We start from the raw sequence: 25084 nt of genomic DNA on the forward strand, positions 1-25084 counted from the left end.
TTTCAACTGGCGTGAGGATGCCAGTAAGCCAAAGTCTAGACTTTCGACCCTCGCATTCTGACGAAAAATGCCTTACTGTGGCCGCCATCTTGTCGTGGACCCTAATACTTTTGAGTTTAAGGAGCGACATCTTTTCCTCAGCGTGGGTCTTATGTGTATTATTTCTATAAATGCTACTTGCATATAGCTAGGAGTCAACTATAAAATTGTAGTTTCAACTGGCGTGAGAGATGCCAGTAAGCCAAAGTCTAGACCCTCGCATTCTGACGAAAAATGCCTTACTGTGGCCGCCATCTTGTCGTGGACCCTAATACTTTTGAGTTTAAGGAGCGACATCTTTTCCTCAGCGTGGGTCTTATGTGTATTATTTCTATAAATGCTACTTGCATATAGCTAGGAGTCAACTATAAAATTGTAGTTCAACTGGCGTGAGGGAAGCCAGTAAGCCAAAGTCTAGACTTTCGACCTCGCATTCTGACGAAAAATGCCTTACTGTGGCCGCCATCTTGTCGTGGACCCTAATACTTTTGAGTTTAAGGAGCGACATCTTTTCCTCAGCGTGGGTCTTATGTGTTATTATTTTATAAATGCTACTTGCATATAGCTAGGAGTCAACTATAAAATTGTAGTTTCAACTGGCGTGAGGGATGCCAGTAAGCCAAAGTCTAGACTTTCGACCCTCGCATTCTGACGAAAAATGCCTTACTGTGGCCGCCATCTTGTCGTGGACCCTAATACTTTTGAGTTTAAGGAGCGACATCTTTTCCTCAGCGTGGGTCTTATGTGTATTATTTCTATAAATGCTACTTGCATATAGCTAGGAGTCAACTATAAAATTGTAGTTTCAACTGGCGTGAGAATGCCAGTAAGCCAAAGTCTAGACTTTCGACCCTCGCATTCTGACGAAAAATGCCTTACTGTGGCCGCCATCTTGTCGTGGACCCTAATACTTTTGAGTTTAAGGAGCGACATCTTTTCCTCAGCGTGGGTCTTATGTGTATTATTTCTATAAATGCTACCTTGCATATAGCTAGGAGTCAACTATAAAATTGTAGTTTCAACTGGCGTGAGAGATGCCAGTAAGCCAAAGTCTAGACTTTCGACCCTCGCATTCTGACGGAAAAATGCCTTACTGTGGCCGCCATCTTGTCGTGGACCCTAATACTTTTGAGTTTAAGGAGCGATATCTTTTCCTCAGCGTGGGTCTTATGTGTATTATTTCTATAAATGCTACTTGCATATAGCTAGGAGTCAACTATAAATTGTAGTTTCAACTGGCGTGAGAGATGCCAGTAAGCCAAAGTCTAGACTTTCGACCCTCGCATTCTGACGAAAAATGCCTTACTGTGGCCGCCATCTTGTCGTGGACCCTAATACTTTTGAGTTTAAGGAGCGACATCTTTTCCTCAGCGTGGGTCTTATGTGTATTATTTCTATAAATGCTACTTGCATATAGCTAGGAGTCAACTATAAAATTGTAGTTTCAACTGGCGTGAGAGATGCCAGTAAGCCAAAGTCTAGACCCTCGCATTCTGACGAAAAATGCCTTACTGTGGCCGCCATCTTGTCGTGGACCCTAATACTTTTGAGTTTAAGGAGCGACATCTTTTCCTCAGCGTGGGTCTTATGTGTATTATTTCTATAAATGCTACTTGCATATAGCTAGGAGTCAACTATAAAATTGTAGTTTCAACTGGCGTGGAGAATGCCAGTAAGCCAAAGTCTAGACTTTCGACCCTCGCATTCTGACGAAAATGCCTTACTGTGGCCGCCATCTTGTCGTGGACCCTAATACTTTTGAGTTTAAGGAGCGACATCTTTTCCTCAGCGTGGGTCTTATGTGTATTATTTTATAAAAGCACTTGTATATAGCTAGGAGTCAACTATAAATTGTAGTTTCAACTGGCGTGAGAGGATGCCAGTAAGCCAAAGTCTAGGACTTCGACCCTCGCATTCTGACGAAAAATGCCTTACTGTGGCCGCCATCTTGTCGTGGACCCTAATACTTTTGAGTTTAAGGAGCGACATCTTTTCCTCAGCGTGGGTCTTATGTGTATTATTTCTATAAATGCTACTTGCATATAGCTAGGAGTCAACTATAAAATTGTAGTTTCAACTGGCGTGAGGGAAGCCAGTAAGCCAAAGTCTAGACTTTCGACCCTCGCATTCTGACGAAAAATGCCTTACTGTGGCCGCCATCTTGTCGTGGACCCTAATACTTTTGAGTTTAAGGAGCGACATCTTTTCCTCAGCGTGGGTCTTATGTGTATTATTCTATAAATGCTACTTGCATATAGCTAGGAGTCAACTATAAAATTGTAGTTTCAACTGGCGTGAGAGATGCCAGTAAGCCAAAGTCTAGACTTTCGACCCTCGCATTCTGACAGAAAATGCCTTACTGTGGCCGCCATCTTGTCGTGGACCCTAATACTTTTGAGTTTAAGGAGCGACATCTTTTCCTCAGCGTGGGTCTTATGTGTATTATTTCTATAAATGCTACTTGCATATAGCTAGGAGTCAACTATAAAATTGTAGTTTCAACTGGCGTGAGAGATGCCAGTAAGCCAAAGTCTAGACTTTCGACCCTCGCATTCTGACGAAAAATGCCTTACTGTGGCCGCCATCTTGTCGTGGACCCTAATACTTTGAGTTTAAGGAGCGACATCTTTTCCTCAGCGTGGGTCTTATGTGTATTATTTCTATAAATGCTACTTGCATATAGCTAGGAGTCAACTATAAAATTGTAGTTTCAACTGGCGTGAGAGATGCCAGTAAGCCAAAGTCTAGACTTTCGACCCTCGCATTCTGACGAAAAATGCCTTACTGTGGCCGCCATCTTGTCGTGGACCCTAATACTTTTGAGTTTAAGGAGCGACATCTTTTCCTCAGCGTGGGTCTTATGTGTATTATTTCTATAAATGCTACTTGCATATAGCTAGGAGTCAACTATAAATTGTAGTTTCAACTGGCGTGAGAGATGCCAGTAAGCCAAAGTCTAGACTTTCGACCCTCGCATTCTGACGAAAAATGCCTTACTGTGGCCGCCATCTTGTCGTGGACCCTAATACTTTTGAGTTTAAGGAGCGACATCTTTTCCTCAGCGTGGGTCTTATGTGTATTATTTCTATAAATGCTACTTGCATATAGCTAGGAGTCAACTATAAAATTGTAGTTTCAACTGGCGTGAGAGATGCCAGTAAGCCAAAGTCTAGACTTTCGACCCTCGCATTCTGACGAAAAATGCCTTACTGTGGCCGCCATCTTGTCGTGGACCCTAATACTTTTGAGTTTAAGGAGCGACATCTTTCCTCAGCGTGGGTCTTATGTGTATTATTTCTATAAATGCTACTTGCATATAGCTAGGAGTCAACTATAAAATTGTAGTTTCAACTGGCGTGAGAGATGCCAGTAAGCCAAAGTCTAGACTTTCGACCCTCGCATTCTGACGAAAAATGCCTTACTGTGGCCGCCATCTTGTCGTGGACCCTAATACTTTTGAGTTTAAGGAGCGACATCTTTTCCTCAGCGTGGGTCTTATGTGTATTATTTTCTATAAATGCTACTTGCATATAGCTAGGAGTCAACTATAAAATTGTAGTTTCAACTGGCGTGAGAGATGCCAGTAAGCCAAAGTCTAGACTTTCGACCCTCGCATTCTGACGAAAAATGCCTTACTGTGGCCGCCATCTTGTCGTGGACCCTAATACTTTTGAGTTAAGGAGCGACATCTTTTCCTCAGCGTGGGTCTTATGTGTATTATTTCTATAAATGCTACTTGCATATAGCTAGGAGTCAACTATAAAATTGTAGTTCAACTGGCGTGAGAGATGCCAGTAAGCCAAAGTCTAGACTTTCGACCTCGCATTCTGACGAAAAATGCCTTACTGTGGCCGCCATCTGTCGTGGACCCTAATACTTTTGGTTTAAGGAGCGACATCTTTTCCTCAGCGTGGGTCTTATGTGTATTATTTCTATAAATGCTACTTGCATATAGCTAGGAGTCAACTATAAAATTGTAGTTTCAACTGGCGTGAGGATGCCAGTAAGCCAAAGTCTAGACTTTCGACCCTCGCATTCTGACGAAAAATGCCTTACTGTGGCCGCCATCTTGTCGTGGACCCTAATACTTTGAGTTTAAGGAGCGACATCTTTTCCTCAGCGTGGGTCTTATGTGTATTATTTCTATAATGCTACTTGCATATAGCTAGGAGTCAACTATAAAATTGTAGTTTCAACTGGCGTGAGAGGATGCCAGTAAGCCAAAGTCTAGACTTCGACCCTCGCATTCTGACGAAAAATGCCTTACTGTGGCCGCCATCTTGTCGTGGACCCTAATACTTTTGAGTTTAAGGAGCGACATCTTTTCCTCAGCGTGGGTCTTATGTGTATTATTTCTATAAATGCTACTTGCATATAGCTAGGAGTCAACTATAAAATTGTAGTTTCAACTGGGCGTGAGAGATGCCAGTAAGCCAAAGTCTAGACTTTCGACCCTCGCATTCTGACGAAAAATGCCTTACTGTGGCCGCCATCTTGTCGTGGACCCTAATACTTTTGAGTTAAGGAGCGACATCTTTTCCTCAGCGTGGGTCTTATGTGTATTATTTCTATAAATGCTACTTGCATATAGCTAGGAGTCAACTATAAAATTGTAGTTTCAACTGGCGTGAGGGAAGCCAGTAAGCCAAAGTCTAGACTTTCGACCCTCGCATTCTGACGAAAAATGCCTTACTGTGGCCGCCATCTTGTCGTGGACCCTAATACTTTGAGTTTAAGGAGCGACATCTTTTCCTCAGCGTGGGTCTTATGTGTATTATTTCTATAAATGCTACTTGCATATAGCTAGGAGTCAACTATAAATTGTAGTTTCAACTGGGCGTGAGGAAGCCAGTAAGCCAAAGTCTAGACTTTCGACCCTCGCATTCTGACGAAAAATGCCTTACTGTGGCCGCCATCTTGTCGTGGACCCTAATACTTTTTGAGTTTAAGGAGCGACATCTTTCCTCAGCGTGGGTCTTATGTGTATTATTTCTATAAATGCTACTTGCATATAGCTAGGAGTCAACTATAAAATTGTAGTTTCAACTGGCGTGAGAGATGCCAGTAAGCCAAAGTCTAGACCCTCGCATTCTGACGAAAAATGCCTTACTGTGGCCGCCATCTTGTCGTGGACCCTAATACTTTTGAGTTTAAGGAGCGACATCTTTTCCTCAGCGTGGGTCTTATGTGTATTATTTCTATAAATGCTACTTGCATATAGCTAGGAGTCAACTATAAAATTGTAGTTTCAACTGGCGTGAGAGATGCCAGTAAGCCAAAGTCTAGACTTTCGACCCTCGCATTCTGACGAAAAATGCCTTACTGTGGCCGCCATCTTGTCGTGGACCCTAATACTTTTGAGTTTAAGGAGCGACATCTTTTCCTCAGCGTGGGTCTTATGTGTATTATTTCTATAAATGCTATTGCATATAGCTAGGAGTCAACTATAAAATTGTAGTTTCAACTGGCGTGAGAGATGCCAGTAAGCCAAAGTCTAGACTTTCGACCTCGCATTCTGACGAAAAATGCCTTACTGTGGCCGCATCTTGTCGTGGACCCTAATACTTTTTGAGTTTAAGGAGCGACATCTTTTCCTCAGCGTGGGTCTTATGTGTATTATTTCTATAAATGCTACTTGCATATAGCTAGGAGTCAACTATAAAATTGTAGTTTCAACTGGCGTGAGAGATGCCAGTAAGCCAAAGTCTAGACCCTCGCATTCTGACGAAAAATGCCTTACTGTGGCCGCCATCTTGTCGTGGACCCTAATACTTTTGAGTTTAAGGAGCGACATCTTTTCCTCAGCGTGGGTCTTATGTGTATTATTTCTAATAAATGCTACTTGCAATAGCTAGGAGTCAACTATAAAATTGTAGTTTCACTGGCGTGGGAGATGCCAGTAAGCCAAAGTCTAGACTTTCGACCCTCGCATTCTGACGAAAAATGCCTTACTGTGGCCGCCATCTTGTCGTGGACCCTAATACTTTTGAGTTTAAGGAGCGACATCTTTTCCTCAGCGTGGGTCTTATGTGTATTATTTCTATAAATGCTACTTGCATATAGCTAGGAGTCAACTATAAAATTGTAGTTTCAACTGGCGTGAGGGATGCCAGTAAGCCAAAGTCTAGACTTTCGACCCTCGCATTCTGACGAAAAATGCCTTACTGTGGCCGCCATCTTGTCGTGGACCCTAATACTTTTGAGTTTAAGGAGCGACATCTTTTCCTCAGCGTGGGTCTTATGTGTATTATTTCTATAAATGCTACTTGCATATAGCTAGGAGTCAACTATAAAATTGTAGTTTCAACTGGCGTGAGAGATGCCAGTAAGCAAAGTCTAGACTTTCGACCCTCGCATTCTGACGAAAAATGCCTTACTGTGGCCGCCATCTTGTCGTGGACCCTAAATACTTTTGAGGTTAAGGAGCGACATCTTTTCCTCAGCGTGGGTCTTATGTGTATTATTTCTATAAATGCTACTTGCATATAGCTAGGAGTCAACTATAAAATTGTAGTTTCAACTGGCGTGAGAGATGCCAGTAAGCCAAAGTCTAGACTTTCGACCCTCGCATTCTGACGAAAAATGCCTTACTGTGGCCGCCATCTTGTCGTGGACCCTAAATACTTTGAGTTTAAGGAGCGACATCTTTTCTCTCAGCGTTGGGTCTTATGTGTATTTATTTCTATAAATGCTACTTGCATATAGCTAGGAGTCAACTATAAAAATTGTAGTTTCAACTGGCGTGAGGGAAGCCAGTAAGCCAAAGTCTAGACTTTCGACCCTCGCATTCTGACGAAAAATGCCTTACTGTGGCCGCCATCTTGTCGTGGACCCTAATACTTTTGAGTTTTAAGGAGCGATATCTTTTCCTCAGCGTGGGTCTTATGTGTATTATTTCTATAAATGCTACTTGCATATAGCTAGGAGTCAACTATAAAAATTGTAGTTTCAACTGGCGTGAGAGAATGCCAGTAAGCCAAAGTCTAGACTTTCGACCCTCGCATTCTGACGAAAAATGCCTTACTGTGGCCGCCATCTTGTCGTGGACCCTAATACTTTTGAGTTTTAAGGAGCGACATCTTTTCCTCAGGCGTGGGTCTTATGTGTATTATTTCTATAAATGCTACTTGCATTATAGCTAGGAGTCAACTATAAAATTGTAGTTTCAAACTGGCTGAAGAAGCCAGTAAGCAAAGTCTAGACTTTTCGACCTCGCATTCTGAAAATTATTGCTATAATTAATTGTAGTTTTCAACTGGGTGAGGAGCCAGTAACCAAAGTTAGACTTTCGACCCTCGCATTTACGAAAATCCTTCTGTGCGCCATCTGTCGTGGACCCTAATACTTTTGAGTTTAAGGAGCGACATCTTTTTCCTCAGCGTGGGTCTTATGTGTATTATTTCTATAAATGCTACTTGCATATAGCTAGGAGTCAACTATAAAATGTAGTTTCAACTGGCGTGAGAGATGCCAGTAAGCCAAAGTCTAGACTTCGACCCTCGCATTCTGACGAAAAATGCCTTATGTGGCCGCCATCTTGTCGTGGACCCTAATACTTTTGAGTTTAAGGAGCGACATCTTTTCCTCAGCGTGGGTTTATGTGTATTATTTCTATAAATGCTACTTGCATATAGCTAGGAGTCACTATAAATTGAGTTTCAACTGGCGTGAGAGATGCCAGTAAGCCAAAGTTAGACTTCGACCCTCGCATTCTGACGAAAAATGCTTACTGTGGCCGCCATCTTGTCGTGGACCCTAATACTTTTGAGTTTAAGGAGCGACATCTTTTCCTCAGCGTGGGTCTTATGTGTATTATTTCTATAAATGCTACTTTCATATAGCTAGGAGTCAACTATAAAATTGTAGTTTCAACTGGCGTGAGAGATGCCAGTAAGCAAAGTTAGACTTCGACCGCTTCGACAATGCTCTGGGCATCTGTCGTGGACCCTAATCTTGAGTTTAAGAGCCATCTTTTCTCAGCGTGGTCTTATGTGTATTTTTCTATAAATGCTACTTCATATAGCTAGGAGTCAACTATAAAATTGTAGTTTCAACTGGCGTGAGAGATGCCAGTAAGCCAAAAGTCAGACTTTCGACCCTCGCATTCTGACGAAAAATGCCTTACTGTGGCCGCCATCTTGTCGTGGACCCTAATACTTTTGAGTTTAAGGAGCGGACATCTTTTCCTCAGCGTGGGTCTTATGTGTATTATTTCTATAAATGCTACTTGCATATAGCTAGGAGTCAACTATAAAATTGTAGTTTCAACTGGCGTGAGAGATGCCAGTAAGCCAAAGTCTAGACCCTCGCATTCTGACGAAAAATGCCTTACTGTGGCCGCCATCTTGTCGTGGACCCTAATACTTTTGAGTTTAAGGAGCGACATCTTTTCCTCAGCGTGGGTCTTATGTGTATTATTTCTATAAATGCTACTTGCATATAGCTAGGAGTCAACTATAAAATTGTAGTTTCAACTGGCGTGAGAGATGCCAGTAAGCCAAAGTCTAGACTTTCGACCCTCGCATTCTGACGAAAAATGCCTTACTGTGGCCGCCATCTTGTCGTGGACCCTAATACTTTTGAGTTTAAGGAGCGACATCTTTTCCTCAGCGTGGGTCTTATGTGTATTATTTCTATAAATGCTACTTGCATATAGCTAGGAGTCAACTATAAAATTGTAGTTTCAAACTGGCGTGAGAGATGCCAGTAAGCCAAAGTCTAGACTTTCGACCTCGCATTCTGACGAAAAATGCCTTACTGTGGCCGCCATCTTGTCGTGGACCCTAATACTTTTGAGTTTAAGGAGCGACATCTTTCCTCAGCGTGGGTCTTATGTGTATTATTTCTATAAATGCTACTTGCATATAGCTAGGAGTCAACTATAAAAATTGTAGTTTCAACTGGCGTGAGAGATGCCAGTAAGCCAAAGTCTAGACTTTCGACCTCGCATTCTGACGAAAAATGCCTTACTGTGGCCGCCATCTTGTCGTGGACCCTAATACTTTTGAGTTTAAGGAGCGACATCTTTTCCTCAGCGTGGGTCTTATGTGTATTATTTCTATAAATGCTACTTGCATATAGCTAGGAGTCAACTATAAAATTGTAGTTTCAACTGGCGTGAGAGATGCCAGTAAGCCAAAGTCTAGACCCTCGCATTCTGACGAAAAATGCCTTACTGTGGCCGCCATCTTGTTCGTGGACCCTAATACTTTTGAGTTTAAGGAGCGACATCTTTTCCTCAGCGTGGGGTCTTATGTGTATTATTTCTATAAAATGCTACTTGCATATAGCTAGGAGTCAACTATAAAATTGTAGTTTCAACTGGCGTGGAGAAGATGCCAGTAAGCCAAAGTCTAGACTTCGACCCTCGCATTCTGACGAAAAAATGCCTTACTGTGGCCGCCATCTTGTCGTGGACCCAATACTTTTGAGTTTAAGGAGCGACATCTTTTCCTCAGCGTGGGTCTTATGTGTTTATTTTTATAAATGCTACTTGTAATATAGCTAGGAGTCAACTATAAAATTGTAGTTTCAACTGGCGTGAGGGAAGCCAGTAAGCCAAAGTCTAGACTTTCGACCCTCGCATTCTGACGAAAAATGCCTTACTGTGGCCGCCATCTTGTCGTGGACCCTAATACTTTTGAGTTTAAGGAGCGACATCTTTTCCTCAGCGTGGGTCTTATGTGTATTATTTCTATAAATGCTACTTGCATATAGCTAGGAGTCAACTATAAAATTGTAGTTTCAACTGGCGTGAGAGATGCCAGTAAGCCAAAGTCTAGACTTTCGACCCTCGCATTCTGACGAAAAATGCCTTACTGTGGCCGCCATCTTGTCGTGGACCCTAATACTTTTGAGTTTAAGGAGCGACATCTTTTCCTCAGCGTGGGTCTTATGTGTATTATTTCTATAAATGCTACTTGCATATAGCTAGGAGTCAACTATAAAATTGTAGTTTCAACTGGCGTGAGAGATGCCAGTAAGCCAAAGTCTAGACTTTCGACCCTCGCATTCTGACGAAAAATGCCTTACTGTGGCCGCCATCTTGTCGTGGACCCTAATACTTTTGAGTTTAAGGAGCGACATCTTTTCCTCAGCGTGGGTCTTATGTGTATTATTTTATAAATGCTACTTGCATATAGCTAGAGTCAACTATAAAATTGTAGTTTCAACTGGCGTGAGGGAAGCCAGTAAGCCAAAGTCTAGACTTTCGACCCTCGCATTCTGACGAAAAATGCCCTTACTGTGGCCGCCATCTTGTCGTGGACCCTAATACTTTTGAGTTTAAGGAGCGATCATCTTTTCCTCAGCGTGGGTCTTATGTTATTATTTCGTATAAATGCTACTTGCATATAGCTAGGAGTCAACCTATAAAATTGTAGTTTCAACTGGCGTAGAATGCCAGTAAGCCAAAGTCTAGACTTTCGACCCTCGCATTCTGACGAAAAATGCCTATCGTGGCCGCCATCTTGTCGTGGACCCTAATACTTTTGAGTTTAAGGAGCGACATCTTTTCCTCAGCGTGGGTCTTATGTGTATTATTCTTATAAATGCTACTTGCATATAGCTAGGAGTCAACTATAAAATTGTAGTTTCAACTGGCGTGAGGAAGCCAGTAAGCCAAAGTCTAGACTTTCGACCCTCGCATTCTGACGAAAAATGCCTTACTGTGGCCGCCATCTTGTCGTGGACCCTAATACTTTTGAGTTTAAGGGCGACATCTTTTCCTCAGCGTGGGTCTTATGTGTATTATTTCTATAAATGCTACTTGCATATAGCTAGGAGTCAACTATAAAATTGTAGTTTCAACTGGCGTGAGAGATGCCAGTAAGCCAAAGTCTAGACTTTCGACCCTCGCATTCTGACGAAAAATGCCTTACTGTGGCCGCCATCTTGTCGTGGACCCTAATACTTTTGAGTTTAAGGAGCGACATCTTTTCCTCAGCGTGGGTCTTATGTGTATTATTTCTATAAATGCTACTTGCATATAGCTAGGAGTCAATTAAAATTGTAGTTTCAACTGCGTGAGAGATGCCAGAGCCATCTAGACTTGATTCTGCCAGAAAATGCCTCAGAATGCGTGGATCTTGTACATATTATTTTTATAAAGCTACTTGAATTTAGCGAGGAGTCAACTATAAAATTGTAGTTGCAACTGGCGTGAGAGAAGCCAGTAAGCCAAAGTCTAGACTTTCGACCCTCGCATTCTGACGAAAAATGCCTTACTGTGGCCGCCATCTTGTCGTGGACCCTAATACTTTTGAGTTTAAGGAGCGACATCTTTTCCTCAGCGTGGGTCTTATGTGTATTATTTCTATAAATGCTACTTGCATATAGCTAGGAGTCAACTATAAAATTGTAGTTTCAACTGGCGTGAGAGATGCCAGTAAGCCAAAGTCTAGACTTTCGACCCTCGCATTCTGACGAAAAATGCCTTACTGTGGCCGCCATCTTGTCGTGGACCCTAATACTTTTGAGTTTAAGGAGCGACATCTTTTCCTCAGCGTGGGTCTTATGTGTATTATTTCTATAAATGCTACTTGCATATAGCTAGGAGTCAACTATAAAATTGTAGTTTCAACTGGCGTGAGAGATGCCAGTAAGCCAAAGTCTAGACTTTCGACCCTCGCATTCTGACGAAAAATGCCTTACTGTGGCCGCCATCTTGTCGTGGACCCTAATACTTTTGAGTTTAAGGAGCGACATCTTTTCCTCAGCGTGGGTCTTATGTGTATTATTTCTATAAATGCTACTTGCATATAGCTAGGAGTCAACTATAAAATTGTAGTTTCAACTGGCGTGAGAGATGCCAGTAAGCCAAAGTCTAGACTTTCGACCCTCGCATTCTGACGAAAAATGCCTTACTGTGGCCGCCATCTTGTCGTGGACCCTAATACTTTTGAGTTTAAGGAGCGACATCTTTTCCTCAGCGTGGGTCTTATGTGTATTATTTCTATAAATGCTACTTGCATATAGCTAGGAGTCAACTATAAAATTGTAGTTTCAACTGGCGTGAGAGATGCCAGTAAGCCAAAGTCTAGACTTTCGACCCTCGCATTCTGACGAAAAATGCCTTACTGTGGCCGCCATCTTGTCGTGGACCCTAATACTTTTGAGTTTAAGGAGCGACATCTTTTCCTCAGCGTGGGTCTTATGTGTATTATTTCTATAAATGCTACTTGCATATAGCTAGGAGTCAACTATAAAATTGTAGTTTCAACTGGCGTGAGAGATGCCAGTAAGCCAAAGTCTAGACTTTCGACCCTCGCATTCTGACGAAAAATGCCTTACTGTGGCCGCCATCTTGTCGTGGACCCTAATACTTTTGAGTTTAAGGAGCGACATCTTTTCCTCAGCGTGGGTCTTATGTGTATTATTTCTATAAATGCTACTTGCATATAGCTAGGAGTCAACTATAAAATTGTAGTTTCAACTGGCGTGAGAGAATGCCAGTAAGCCAAAGTCTAGACTTTCGACCCTCGCATTCTGACGAAAAATGCCTTACTGTGGCCGCCATCTTGTCGTGGACCCTAATACTTTTGAGTTTAAGGAGCGACATCTTTTCCTCAGCGTGGGTCTTATGTGTATTATTTCTATAAATGCTACTTGCATATAGCTAGGAGTCAACTATAAAATTGTAGTTTCAACTGGCGTGAGAGATGCCAGTAAGCCAAAGTCTAGACTTTCGACCCTCGCATTCTGACGAAAAATGCCTCAGAATGCGTGGATCTTGTACATATTATTTTTATAAAAGCTACTTGAATATAGCGAGGAGTCAACTATAAAATTGTAGTTGCAACTGGCGTGAGAGAATTGTAAGCCAAAGTCTAGACTTTCGACCCTCGCATTCTGACGAAAAATGCCTTACTGTGGCCGCCATCTTGTCGTGGACCCTAATACTTTTGAGTTTAAGGAGCGACATCTTTTCCTCAGCGTGGGTCTTATGTGTATTATTTCTATAAATGCTACTTGCATATAGCTAGGAGTCAACTATAAAATTGTAGTTTCAACTGGCGTGAGAGATGCCAGTAAGCCAAAGTCTAGACTTTCGACCCTCGCATTCTGACGAAAAATGCCTTACTGTGGCCGCCATCTTGTCGTGGACCCTAATACTTTTGAGTTTAAGGAGCGACATCTTTTCCTCAGCGTGGGTCTTATGTGTATTATTTCTATAAATGCTACTTGCATATAGCTAGGAGTCAACTATAAAATTGTAGTTTCAACTGGCGTGAGAGATGCCAGTAAGCCAAAGTCTAGACTTTCGACCCTCGCATTCTGACGAAAAATGCCTTACTGTGGCCGCCATCTTGTCGTGGACCCTAATACTTTTGAGTTTAAGGAGCGACATCTTTTCCTCAGCGTGGGTCTTATGTGTATTATTTCTATAAATGCTACTTGCATATAGCTAGGAGTCAACTATAAAATTGTAGTTTCAACTGGCGTGAGAGATGCCAGTAAGCCAAAGTCTAGACTTTCGACCCTCGCATTCTGACGAAAAATGCCTTACTGTGGCCGCCATCTTGTCGTGGACCCTAATACTTTTGAGTTTAAGGAGCGACATCTTTTCCTCAGCGTGGGTCTTATGTGTATTATTTCTATAAATGCTACTTGCATATAGCTAGGAGTCAACTATAAAATTGTAGTTTCAACTGGCGTGAGAGATGCCAGTAAGCCAAAGTCTAGACTTTCGACCCTCGCATTCTGACGAAAAATGCCTTACTGTGGCCGCCATCTTGTCGTGGACCCTAATACTTTTGAGTTTAAGGAGCGACATCTTTTCCTCAGCGTGGGTCTTATGTGTATTATTTCTATAAATGCTACTTGCATATAGCTAGGAGTCAACTATAAAATTGTAGTTTCAACTGGCGTGAGAGATGCCAGTAAGCCAAAGTCTAGACTTTCGACCCTCGCATTCTGACGAAAAATGCCTTACTGTGGCCGCCATCTTGTCGTGGACCCTAATACTTTTGAGTTTAAGGAGCGACATCTTTTCCTCAGCGTGGGTCTTATGTGTATTATTTCTATAAATGCTACTTGCATATAGCTAGGAGTCAACTATAAAATTGTAGTTTCAACTGGCGTGAGAGAAGCCAGTAAGCCAAAGTCTAGACTTTCGACCCTCGCATTCTGACGAAAAATGCCTTACTGTGGCCGCCATCTTGTCGTGGACCCTAATACTTTTGAGTTTAAGGGCGACATCTTTTCCTCAGCGTGGGTCTTATGTGTATTATTTCTATAAATGCTACTTGCATATAGCTAGGAGTCAACTATAAAATTGTAGTTTCAACTGGCGTGAGAGAAGCCAGTAAGCCAAAGTCTAGACTTTCGACCCTCGCATTCTGACGAAAAATGCCTTACTGTGGCCGCCATCTTGTCGTGGACCCTAATACTTTTGAGTTTAAGGAGCGACATCTTTTCCTCAGCGTGGGTCTTATGTGTTTATTATTCTATAAAAGCAACTTGCATATAGCTAGGAGTCAACTATAAAATTGTAGTTTCAACTGGCGTGAGAGATGCCAGTAAGCCAAAGTCTAGACTTTCGACCCTCGCATTCTGACGAAAAATGCCTCAGAATGCGTGGATCTTGTACATATTATTTTTTATAAAAGCTACTTGAATTAGCTAGGAGTCAACTATAAAATTGTAGTTGCAACTGGCGTGAGAGAATTTTGTAAGCCAAAGTCTAGACTTTCGACCCTCGCATTCTGACGAAAAATGCCTTACTGTGGCCGCCATCTTGTCGTGGACCCTAATACTTTTGAGTTTAAGGAGCGACATCTTTTCCTCAGCGTGGGTCTTATGTGTATTATTTCTATAAATGCTACTTGCATATAGCTAGGAGTCAACTATAAAAATTGTAGTTTCAACTGGCGTGAGAGATGCCAGTAAGCCAAAGTCTAGACTTTCGACCCTCGCATTCTGCCAGAAAATGCCTCAGAATGCGTGGATCTTGTACATATTATTTTTATAAAAGCTACTTGAATTTAGCGAGGAGTCAACTATAAAATTGTAGTTGCAACTGGCGTGAGAGAATTTTGTAAGCCAAAGTCTAGACTTTCGACCCTCGCATTCTGACGAAAAATGCCTTACTGTGGCCGCCATCTTGTCGTGGACCCTAATACTTTTGAGTTTAAGGAGCGACATCTTCCTCAGCGTGGGTCTTATGTGTATTATTTCTATAAATGCTACTTCTGCATATAGCTAGGAGTCAACTAGTACCCTCAGGAAGCCTAACTGGCGTGAGAGATGCCAGTAAGCCAAAGTCTAGACTTTCGACCCTCGCATTCTGACGAAAATGCCTTACTGTGGCCGCCATCTTGTCGTGGACCCTAATACTTTTGAGTTTAAGGAGCGACATCTTTCCTCAGCGGCCCGCGTATTATTTCTATAAATGGTACTTGCATATAGCTAGAGTCAACTAACTGGCGAGAGATGCCAGTAAGCCAAAGTCTAGATCTCTGACCCCGCATTCTGCCGAAAATGCCTCAGAATGCGTGGATCTTGTACATATTATTTTATAAAAGCTACTTGAATTTAGCGAGGAGTCAACTATAAAATTCAGTTACAACTGGCGTGAGATGCCAGTAGTTTCAAGGTCTGTGACTTTCGACCTCGCATTCTGACGAAAATGCCTTACTGTGGCCGCCATCTTGTCGTGACCCCAGAGTTTAAGGAGCGACATCTTTCCCTCAGCGTGGGTCTTATGTGTATTATTTCTATAAATGGTACTTGCATATAGCTAGGAGTCAACTATAAATTGTAGTTCTTAACTGGCGTGAGATGCCAGTAAGCCAAAGTCTAGACTTTCGACCCTCGCATCTGACGAAAATTTTACCAGCATTCAGGACCCTAATACTTTTGGAGTTTAAGGAGCGACATCTTTTCCTCAGCGTGGGTCTATGTGTATTATTTCTATAAATGCTACTTGCATATAGCTAGAGTCAACTATAAAATTGTAGTTTCAACTGGCGTGAGAGCGCTGCGTTCAGACTTCGACTTCGCATTCTGACGAAAAAATGCCTTTACTGTGGCTGCCATCTTGTCGTGGACCCTAATACTTTGAGTTTAAGGAGCGACATCTTTTCCTCAGCGCGGGTCTTATGTGTATTATTTCTATAAATGCTACTTGCATATAGCGAGGAGTCAACTATAAAATTGTAGTTGCAACTGGCGTGAGAGAATTTTGTAAGCCAAAGTCTAGACTTTCGACCCTCGCATTCTGACGAAAAATGCCTTACTGTGGCCGCCATCTTGTCGTGGACCCTAATACTTTTGAGTTTAAGGAGCGACATCTTTTCCTCAGCGTGGGTCTTATGTGTATTATTTCTATTAAATGCTACTTGCATATAGCTAGAGTCAACTATAAAATTGTAGTTTCAACTGGCGTGAGAGATGCCAGTAAGCCAAAGTCTAGACTTTCGACCCTTCGCATTCTGCGCAGAAAATGCCTCAGAATGCCGGGGATCTTGTATAAATTATTTTAAAAAGCTACTTGAATTAGCTAGGAGTCAACTATAAAATTGTAGTTGCAACTGGCGTGGAGAGATTTTGTAAGCCAAAGTCTAACTTTCGACCCTCGCATTCTGACGAAAAATGCCTTACTGTGGCCGCCATCTTGTCGTGGACCCTAATACTTTTGAGTTTAAGGAGCGACATCTTTTCCTCAGCGTGGTCTTATGTGTATTATTTCTATAAAAGCTACTTGCATATAGCTAGGAGTCAACTATAAAATTGTAGTTTCAACTGGCGTGAGGGAACAGTAAGCCAAAGTCTAGACTTTCGACCCTCGCATTCTGACGAAAAATGCCTTACTGTGGCCGCCATCTTGTCGTGGACCCTAATACTTTTGAGTTTAAGGAGCGACATCTTTTCCTCAGCGTGGGTCTTATGTGTATTATTTATAAATGCTACTTGCATATAGCTAGGAGTCAACTATAAAATTGTAGTTTCAACTGGCGTGAGAGATGCCAGTAAGCCAAAGTCTAGACTTTCGACCCTCGCATTCTGACGAAAAATGCCTTACTGTGGCCGCCATCTTGTCGTGGACCCTAATACTTTTGAGTTAAGGAGCGACATCTTTTCCTCAGCGTGGGTCTTATGTGTATTATTTTTATAAAAGCAACTTGCATATAGCTAGGAGTCAACTATAAAATTGTAGTTTCAACTGGCGTGAGGATGCCAGTAAGCCAAAGTCTAGACTTTCGACCTCGCATTCTGCCAGAAAATGCCTCAGAATGCGTGGATCTTTACATATTATTTTTTATAAAAGCTACTTGAATTTAGCGAGAGTCAACTATAAAATTGTAGTTGCAACTGGCGTGAGAGAATTTTGTAAGCCAAAGTCTAGACTTTCGACCCTCGCATTCTGACGAAAAAATGCCTTACTGTGGCCGCCATCTTGTCGTGGACCCTAATACTTTTGAGTTTAAGGAGCGACATCTTTTCCTCAGCGTGGGTCGTTATGTGTATTATTTCTATAAATGCCTTGTATATAGCTAGGAGTCAACTATAAAATTGTAGTTACAACTGGCGTGAGAGATGCCAGTAAGCCAAAGTCTAGACTTTCGACCCTCGCATTCTGACGAAAAAATGCCTTACTGTGGCCGCCATCTTGTCGTGGACCCTAATACTTTTGAGTTTAAGGAGCGACATCTTTTCCTCAGCGTGGGTTTATGTTATTATTCTATAAATGCTACTTGCATATAGCTAGGAGTCAACTATAAAATTGTAGTTTCAAGGCGTGAGAGAAGCCAGTAAGCCAAAGTCTAGACTTTCGACCCTCGCATTCTGACGAAAAATGCCTTACTGTGGCCGCCATCTTGTCGTGGACCCTAATACTTTTGAGTTTAAGGAGCGACATCTTTTCCTCAGCGTGGGTCTTATGTGTATTATTATTTATAAATGCTACTTGCATATAGCTAGGAGTCAACTATAAAATTGTATTCAACTGGCGTGAGAGATGCCAGTAAGCCAAAGTCTAGATTCGACCTCGCATTCTGACGAAAAATGCCTTACTGTGCCGCCATCTCTGTCGTGGACCCTAATACTTTTGAGTTTAAGGAGCGACATCTTTTCCTCAGCGTGGGTCTTATGTGTATTATTATTATAAAAAGCAACTTGTATATAGCTAGGAGTCAACTATAAAATTGTAGTTACAACTGGCGTGAGAGATGCCAGTAAGCCAAAGTCTAGACTTTCGACCCTCGCATTCTGCCAGAAAATGCCTCAGAATGCGTGGATCTTGTACATATATTTTTATAAAAAGCTACTTGAATTTAGCGAGGAGTCAACTATAAAATTGTAGTTGCAACTGGCGTGAGAGAATTTTGTAAGCAAAGTCTAGACTTCGACCCTCGCATTCTGACGAAAAATGCCTTACTGTGGCCGCCATCTTGTCGTGGACCCTAATACTTTTGAGTTAAAGAGCGACATCTTTTCCTCAGCGTGGGTCTTATGTGTATTATTTCTATAAATGCTACTTGAATATACTAGGAGTCAACTATAAAATTGTAGTTTCAACTGCGTGAGAGGATGCCAGTAAGCCAAAGTCTAGACTTTCGACCCTCGCATTCTGACAAAAATGCTTACTGTGGCCGCCATCTTGTCGTGGACCCTAATACTTTTGAGTTTAAGAGCGACATCTTTTTCCTCAGCGTGGGTCTTATGTGTATTATTATTTATAAAAGCTACTTGCATATAGCTAGGAGTCAACTATAAAATGTAGTTACAACTGGCGTGAGAGATGCCAGTAAGCAAAGTCTAGACTTTCGACCCTCGCATTCTGACGAAAAATGCCTTTACTGTGGCCGCCATCTTGTCGTGGACCCCTAATACTTTTGAGTTTAAGGAGCGACACTTTTCCTCAGCGTGGGTCTTATGTGTATTTATTTTATAAAAAGCAACTTGCATATAGCTAGGAGTCAACTATAAAATTGTAGTACAACTGGCGTGAGAGATGCCAGTAAGCCAAAGTCTAGACTTTCGACCCTCGCATTCTGACGAAAAATGCCTTACTGTGGCCGCCATCTTGTCGTGGACCCTAATACTTTTGAGTTTAAGGAGCGACATCTTTCCTCAGCGTGGGTCTTATGTGTATTATTATTATAAAAGCTACTTGTATATAGCTAGAGTCAACTATAAAATTGTAGTTTCAACTGGCGTGAGAGATGCCAGTAAGCCAAAGTCTAGACTTTCGACCCTCGCATTCTGACGAAAAAATGCCTTACTGTGGCCGCCATCTTGTCGTGGACCCTAATACTTTTGAGTTTAAGGGGCGACATCTTTTCCTCAGCGTGGGTCTTATGTGTATTATTTCTATAAATGCTACTTGATATAGCTAGGAGTCAACTATAAAATTGTAGTTTCAACTGGCGTGAGGAAGCCAGTAAGCCAAAGTCTAGACTTTCGACCCTCGCATTCTGACGAAAAATGCCTTACTGTGGCCGCCATCTTGTCGTGGACCCTAATACTTTTGAGTTTAAGGAGCGACATCTTTTCCTCAGCGTGGTCTTATGTGTAATTCTATAAATGCTACTTGCATATAGCTAGGAGTCAACTATAAAATTGTAGTTTCAACTGGCGTGAGAGATGCCAGTAAGCCAAAGTCTAGACTTTCGACCCTCGCATTCTGACGAAAAATGCCTTACTGTGGCCGCCATCTTGTCGTGGACCCTAATACTTTTGAGTTTAAGGAGCGACATCTTTTCCTCAGCGTGGGTCTTATGTGTATTATTTCTATAAATGCAACTTGCATATAGCTAGGAGTCAACTATAAAATTGTAGTTTCAACTGGCGTGAGAGATGCCAGTAAGCCAAAGTCTAGACTTTCGACCTCGCATTCTGCCAAAAAATGCCTCAGAATGCGGATCTTGTACATATATATTTTTTATAAAAGCTACTTGAATTTAGCGAGGAGTCAACTATAAAATTGTAGTTGCAACTGGCGTGAGAGAATTTTGTAAGCCAAAGTCTAGACTTTCGACCCTCGCATTCTGACGAAAAATGCCTTACTGTGGCCGCCATCTTGTCGTGGACCCTAATACTTTTGAGTTTAAGGAGCGACATCTTTTCCTCAGCGTGGGTCTTATGTGTATTATTCTATATAATGCTACTTGCATATAGCTAGGAGTCAACTATAAAATTGTAGTTTCAACTGGCGTGAGAGATGCCAGTAAGCAAAAGTCTAGACTTTCGACCTCGCATTCTGACGAAAAATGCCTTACTGTGGCCCCATCTTGTCGTGGACCCTAATACTTTTGAGTTTAAGGGCGACATCTTTTCCTCAGCGTGGGTCTTATGTGTATTATTTCTATAAATGCTACTTGCATATAGCTAGGAGTCAACTATAAAATTGTAGTTTTCAACTGGCGTGAGAGAAGCCAGTAAGCCAAAGTCTAGACTTTCGACCCTCGCATTCTGACGAAAAATGCCTTACTGTGCCGCCATCTTGTCGTGGACCCTAATACTTTGAGTTTAAGGAGCGACATCTTTTCCTCAGCGTGGTCTTATGTGTATATATTATAAAAGCTACTTGTATATAGCTAGGAGTCAACTATAAAATTGTAGTTTCAACTGGCGTGAGAGATGCCAGTAAGCCAAAGTCTAGACTTTCGACCCTCATTCTGACAAAATGCCTTACTGTGGCCGCCATCTTGTCGTGGACCCTAATACTTTTGAGTTTAAGGAGCGACATCTTTTCCTCAGCGTGGGTCTTATGTGTATTATTATTATAAAAGCAACTTGTATATAGCTAGGAGTCAACTATAAAATTGTAGTTTCAACTGGCGTGAGAGATGCCAGTAAGCCAAAGTCTAGACTTTCGACCCTCGCATTCTGCCAGAAAATGCCTCAGAATGCGTGGATCTTGTACATATTATTTTTATAAAAGCTACTTGAATTTAGCGAGGAGTCAACTATAAAATTGTAGTTGCAACTGGCGTGAGAGAATTTTGTAAGCCAAAGTCTAGACTTTCGACCCTCGCATTCTGACGAAAAATGCCTTACTGTGGCCGCCATCTTGTCGTGGACCCTAATACTTTTGAGTTTAAGGAGCGACATCTTTTCCTCAGCGTGGGTCTTATGTGTATTATTTCTATAAAATGCTACTTGCATATAGCTAGGAGTCAACTATAAAATTGTAGTTACAACTGGCGTGAGAGATGCCAGTAAGCCAAAGTCTAGACTTTCGACCCTCGCATTCTGACGAAAAATGCCTTACTGTGGCCGCCATCTTGTCGTGGACCCTAATACTTTTGAGTTTAAGGAGCGACATCTTTTCCTCAGCGTGGGTCTTATGTGTATTATTATTATAAAAGCAACTTGTATATAGCTAGGAGTCAACTATAAAATTGTAGTTACAACTGGCGTGAGAGATGCCAGTAAGCCAAAGTCTAGACTTTCGACCCTCGCATTCTGACGAAAAATGCCTTACTGTGGCCGCCATCTTGTCGTGGACCCTAATACTTTTGAGTTTAAGGAGCGACATCTTTTCCTCAGCGTGGGTCTTATGTGTATTATTTTTATAAAAGCTACTTGTATATAGCTAGGAGTCAACTATAAAATTGTAGTTTCAACTGGCGTGAGAGATGCCAGTAAGCCAAAGTCTAGACTTTCGACCCTCGCATTCTGACGAAAAATGCCTTACTGTGGCCGCCATCTTGTCGTGGACCCTAATACTTTTGAGTTTAAGGAGCGACATCTTTTCCTCAGCGTGGGTCTTATGTGTATTATTTTATAAAAGCAACTTGTATATAGCTAGGAGTCAACTATAAAATTGTAGTTACAACTGGCGTGAGAGATGCCAGTAAGCCAAAGTCTAGACTTTCGACCCTCGCATTCTGCCAGAAAATGCCTCAGAATGCGTGGATCTTGTACATATTATTTTTATAAAAGCTACTTGAATTTAGCGAGGAGTCAACTATAAAATTGTAGTTGCAACTGGCGTGAGAGAATTTTGTAAGCCAAAGTCTAGACTTTCGACCCTCGCATTCTGACGAAAAATGCCTTACTGTGGCCGCCATCTTGTCGTGGACCCTAATACTTTTGAGTTTAAGGAGCGACATCTTTTCCTCAGCGTGGGTCTTATGTGTATTATTTCTATAAATGCTACTTGCATATAGCTAGGAGTCAACTATAAAATTGTAGTTTCAACTGGCGTGAGAGATGCCAGTAAGCCAAAGTCTAGACTTTCGACCCTCGCATTCTGACGAAAAATGCCTTACTGTGGCCGCCATCTTGTCGTGGACCCTAATACTTTTGAGTTTAAGGAGCGACATCTTTTCCTCAGCGTGGGTCTTATGTGTATTATTTCTATAAATGCAACTTGCATATAGCTAGGAGTCAACTATAAAATTGTAGTTTCAACTGGCGTGAGAGAAGCCAGTAAGCCAAAGTCTAGACTTTCGACCCTCGCATTCTGACGAAAAATGCCTTACTGTGGCCGCCATCTTGTCGTGGACCCTAATACTTTTGAGTTTAAGGAGCGACATCTTTTCCTCAGCGTGGGTCTTATGTGTATTATTATTATAAAAGCTACTTGCATATAGCTAGGAGTCAACTATAAAATTGTAGTTTCAACTGGCGTGAGAGATGCCAGTAAGCCAAAGTCTAGACTTTCGACCCTCGCATTCTGACGAAAAATGCCTTACTGTGGCCGCCATCTTGTCGTGGACCCTAATACTTTTGAGTTTAAGGAGCGACATCTTTTCCTCAGCGTGGGTCTTATGTGTATTATTATTATAAAAGCAACTTGTATATAGCTAGGAGTCAACTATAAAATTGTAGTTACAACTGGCGTGAGAGATGCCAGTAAGCCAAAGTCTAGACTTTCGACCCTCGCATTCTGCCAGAAAATGCCTCAGAATGCGTGGATCTTGTACATATTATTTTTATAAAAGCTACTTGAATTTAGCGAGGAGTCAACTATAAAATTGTAGTTGCAACTGGCGTGAGAGAATTTTGTAAGCCAAAGTCTAGACTTTCGACCCTCGCATTCTGACGAAAAATGCCTTACTGTGGCCGCCATCTTGTCGTGACCCTAATACTTTTGAGTTTAAGGAGCGACATCTTTTCCTCAGCGTGGTCTTATGTGTATTATTTTTATAAAAGCTACTTGCATATAGCTAGGAGTCAACTATAAAATTGTAGTTACAACTGGCGTGAGAGATGCCAGTAAGCCAAAGTCTAGACTTTCGACCCTCGCATTCTGACGAAAAATGCCTTACTGTGGCCGCCATCTTGTCGTGGACCCTAATACTTTTGAGTTTAAGGAGCGACATCTTTTCCTCAGCGTGGGTCTTATGTGTATTATTTTATAAAAGCTACTTGTATATAGCTAGGAGTCAACTATAAAATTGTAGTTACAACTGGCGTGAGAGATGCCAGTAAGCCAAAGTCTAGACTTTCGACCCTCGCATTCTGACGAAAAATGCCTTACTGTGGCCGCCATCTTGTCGTGGACCCTAATACTTTTGAGTTTAAGGAGCGACATCTTTTCCTCAGCGTGGGTCTTATGTGTATTATTTTATAAAAGCTACTTGTATATAGCTAGGAGTCAACTATAAAATTGTAGTTACAACTGGCGTGAGAGATGCCAGTAAGCCAAAGTCTAGACTTTCGACCCTCGCATTCTGACGAAAAATGCCTTACTGTGGCCGCCATCTTGTCGTGGACCCTAATACTTTTGAGTTTAAGGAGCGACATCTTTTCCTCAGCGTGGGTCTTATGTGTATTATTTTTATAAAAGCAACTTGTATATAGCTAGGAGTCAACTATAAAATTGTAGTTACAACTGGCGTGAGAGATGCCAGTAAGCCAAAGTCTAGACTTTCGACCCTCGCATTCTGCCAGAAAATGCCTCAGAATGCGTGGATCTTGTACATATTATTTTTATAAAAGCTACTTGAATTTAGCGAGGAGTCAACTATAAAATTGTAGTTGCAACTGGCGTGAGAGAATTTTGTAAGCCAAAGTCTAGACTTTCGACCCTCGCATTCTGACGAAAAATGCCTTACTGTGGCCGCCATCTTGTCGTGGACCCTAATACTTTTGAGTTTAAGGAGCGACATCTTTTCCTCAGCGTGGGTCTTATGTGTATTATTTCTATAAATGCTACTTGCATATAGCTAGGAGTCAACTATAAAATTGTAGTTTCAACTGGCGTGAGAGATGCCAGTAAGCCAAAGTCTAGACTTTCGACCCTCGCATTCTGCCAGAAAATGCCTCAGAATGCGTGGATCTTGTACATATTATTTTTATAAAAGCTACTTGAATTAGCGAGGAGTCAACTATAAAATTGTAGTTGCAACTGGCGTGAGAGATTTTGTAAGCCAAAGTCTAGACTTTCGACCCTCGCATTCTGACGAAAAATGCCTTACTGTGGCCGCCATCTTGTCGTGGACCCTAATACTTTTGAGTTTAAGGAGCGACATCTTTTCCTCAGCGTGGGTCTTATGTGTATTATTTTTATAAAAGCTACTTGTATATAGCTAGGAGTCAACTATAAAATTGTAGTTTCAACTGGCGTGAGAGATGCCAGTAAGCCAAAGTCTAGACTTTCGACCCTCGCATTCTGACGAAAAATGCCTTACTGTGGCCGCCATCTTGTCGTGGACCCTAATACTTTTGAGTTTAAGGAGCGACATCTTTTCCTCAGCGTGGGTCTTATGTGTATTATTTCTAAAAGCTACTTGCATATAGCTAGGAGTCAACTATAAAATTGTAGTTTCAACTGGCGTGAGAGATGCCAGTAAGCCAAAGTCTAGACTTTCGACCCTCGCATTCTGACGAAAAATGCCTTACTGTGGCCGCCATCTTGTCGTGGACCCTAATACTTTTGAGTTTAAGGAGCGACATCTTTTCCTCAGCGTGGGTCTTATGTGTATTATTTCTATAAATGCTACTTGCATATAGCTAGGAGTCAACTATAAAATTGTAGTTTCAACTGGCGTGAGAGATGCCAGTAAGCCAAAGTCTAGACTTTCGACCCTCGCATTCTGACGAAAAATGCCTTACTGTGCCGCCATCTTGTCGTGGACCCTAATACTTT

Source organism: Nasonia vitripennis, assembly GCF_009193385.2.
Source record: "Nasonia vitripennis strain AsymCx chromosome PSR unlocalized genomic scaffold, Nvit_psr_1.1 chrPSR_random0070, whole genome shotgun sequence".
Lineage (NCBI taxonomy): Eukaryota > Metazoa > Arthropoda > Insecta > Hymenoptera > Pteromalidae > Nasonia > Nasonia vitripennis.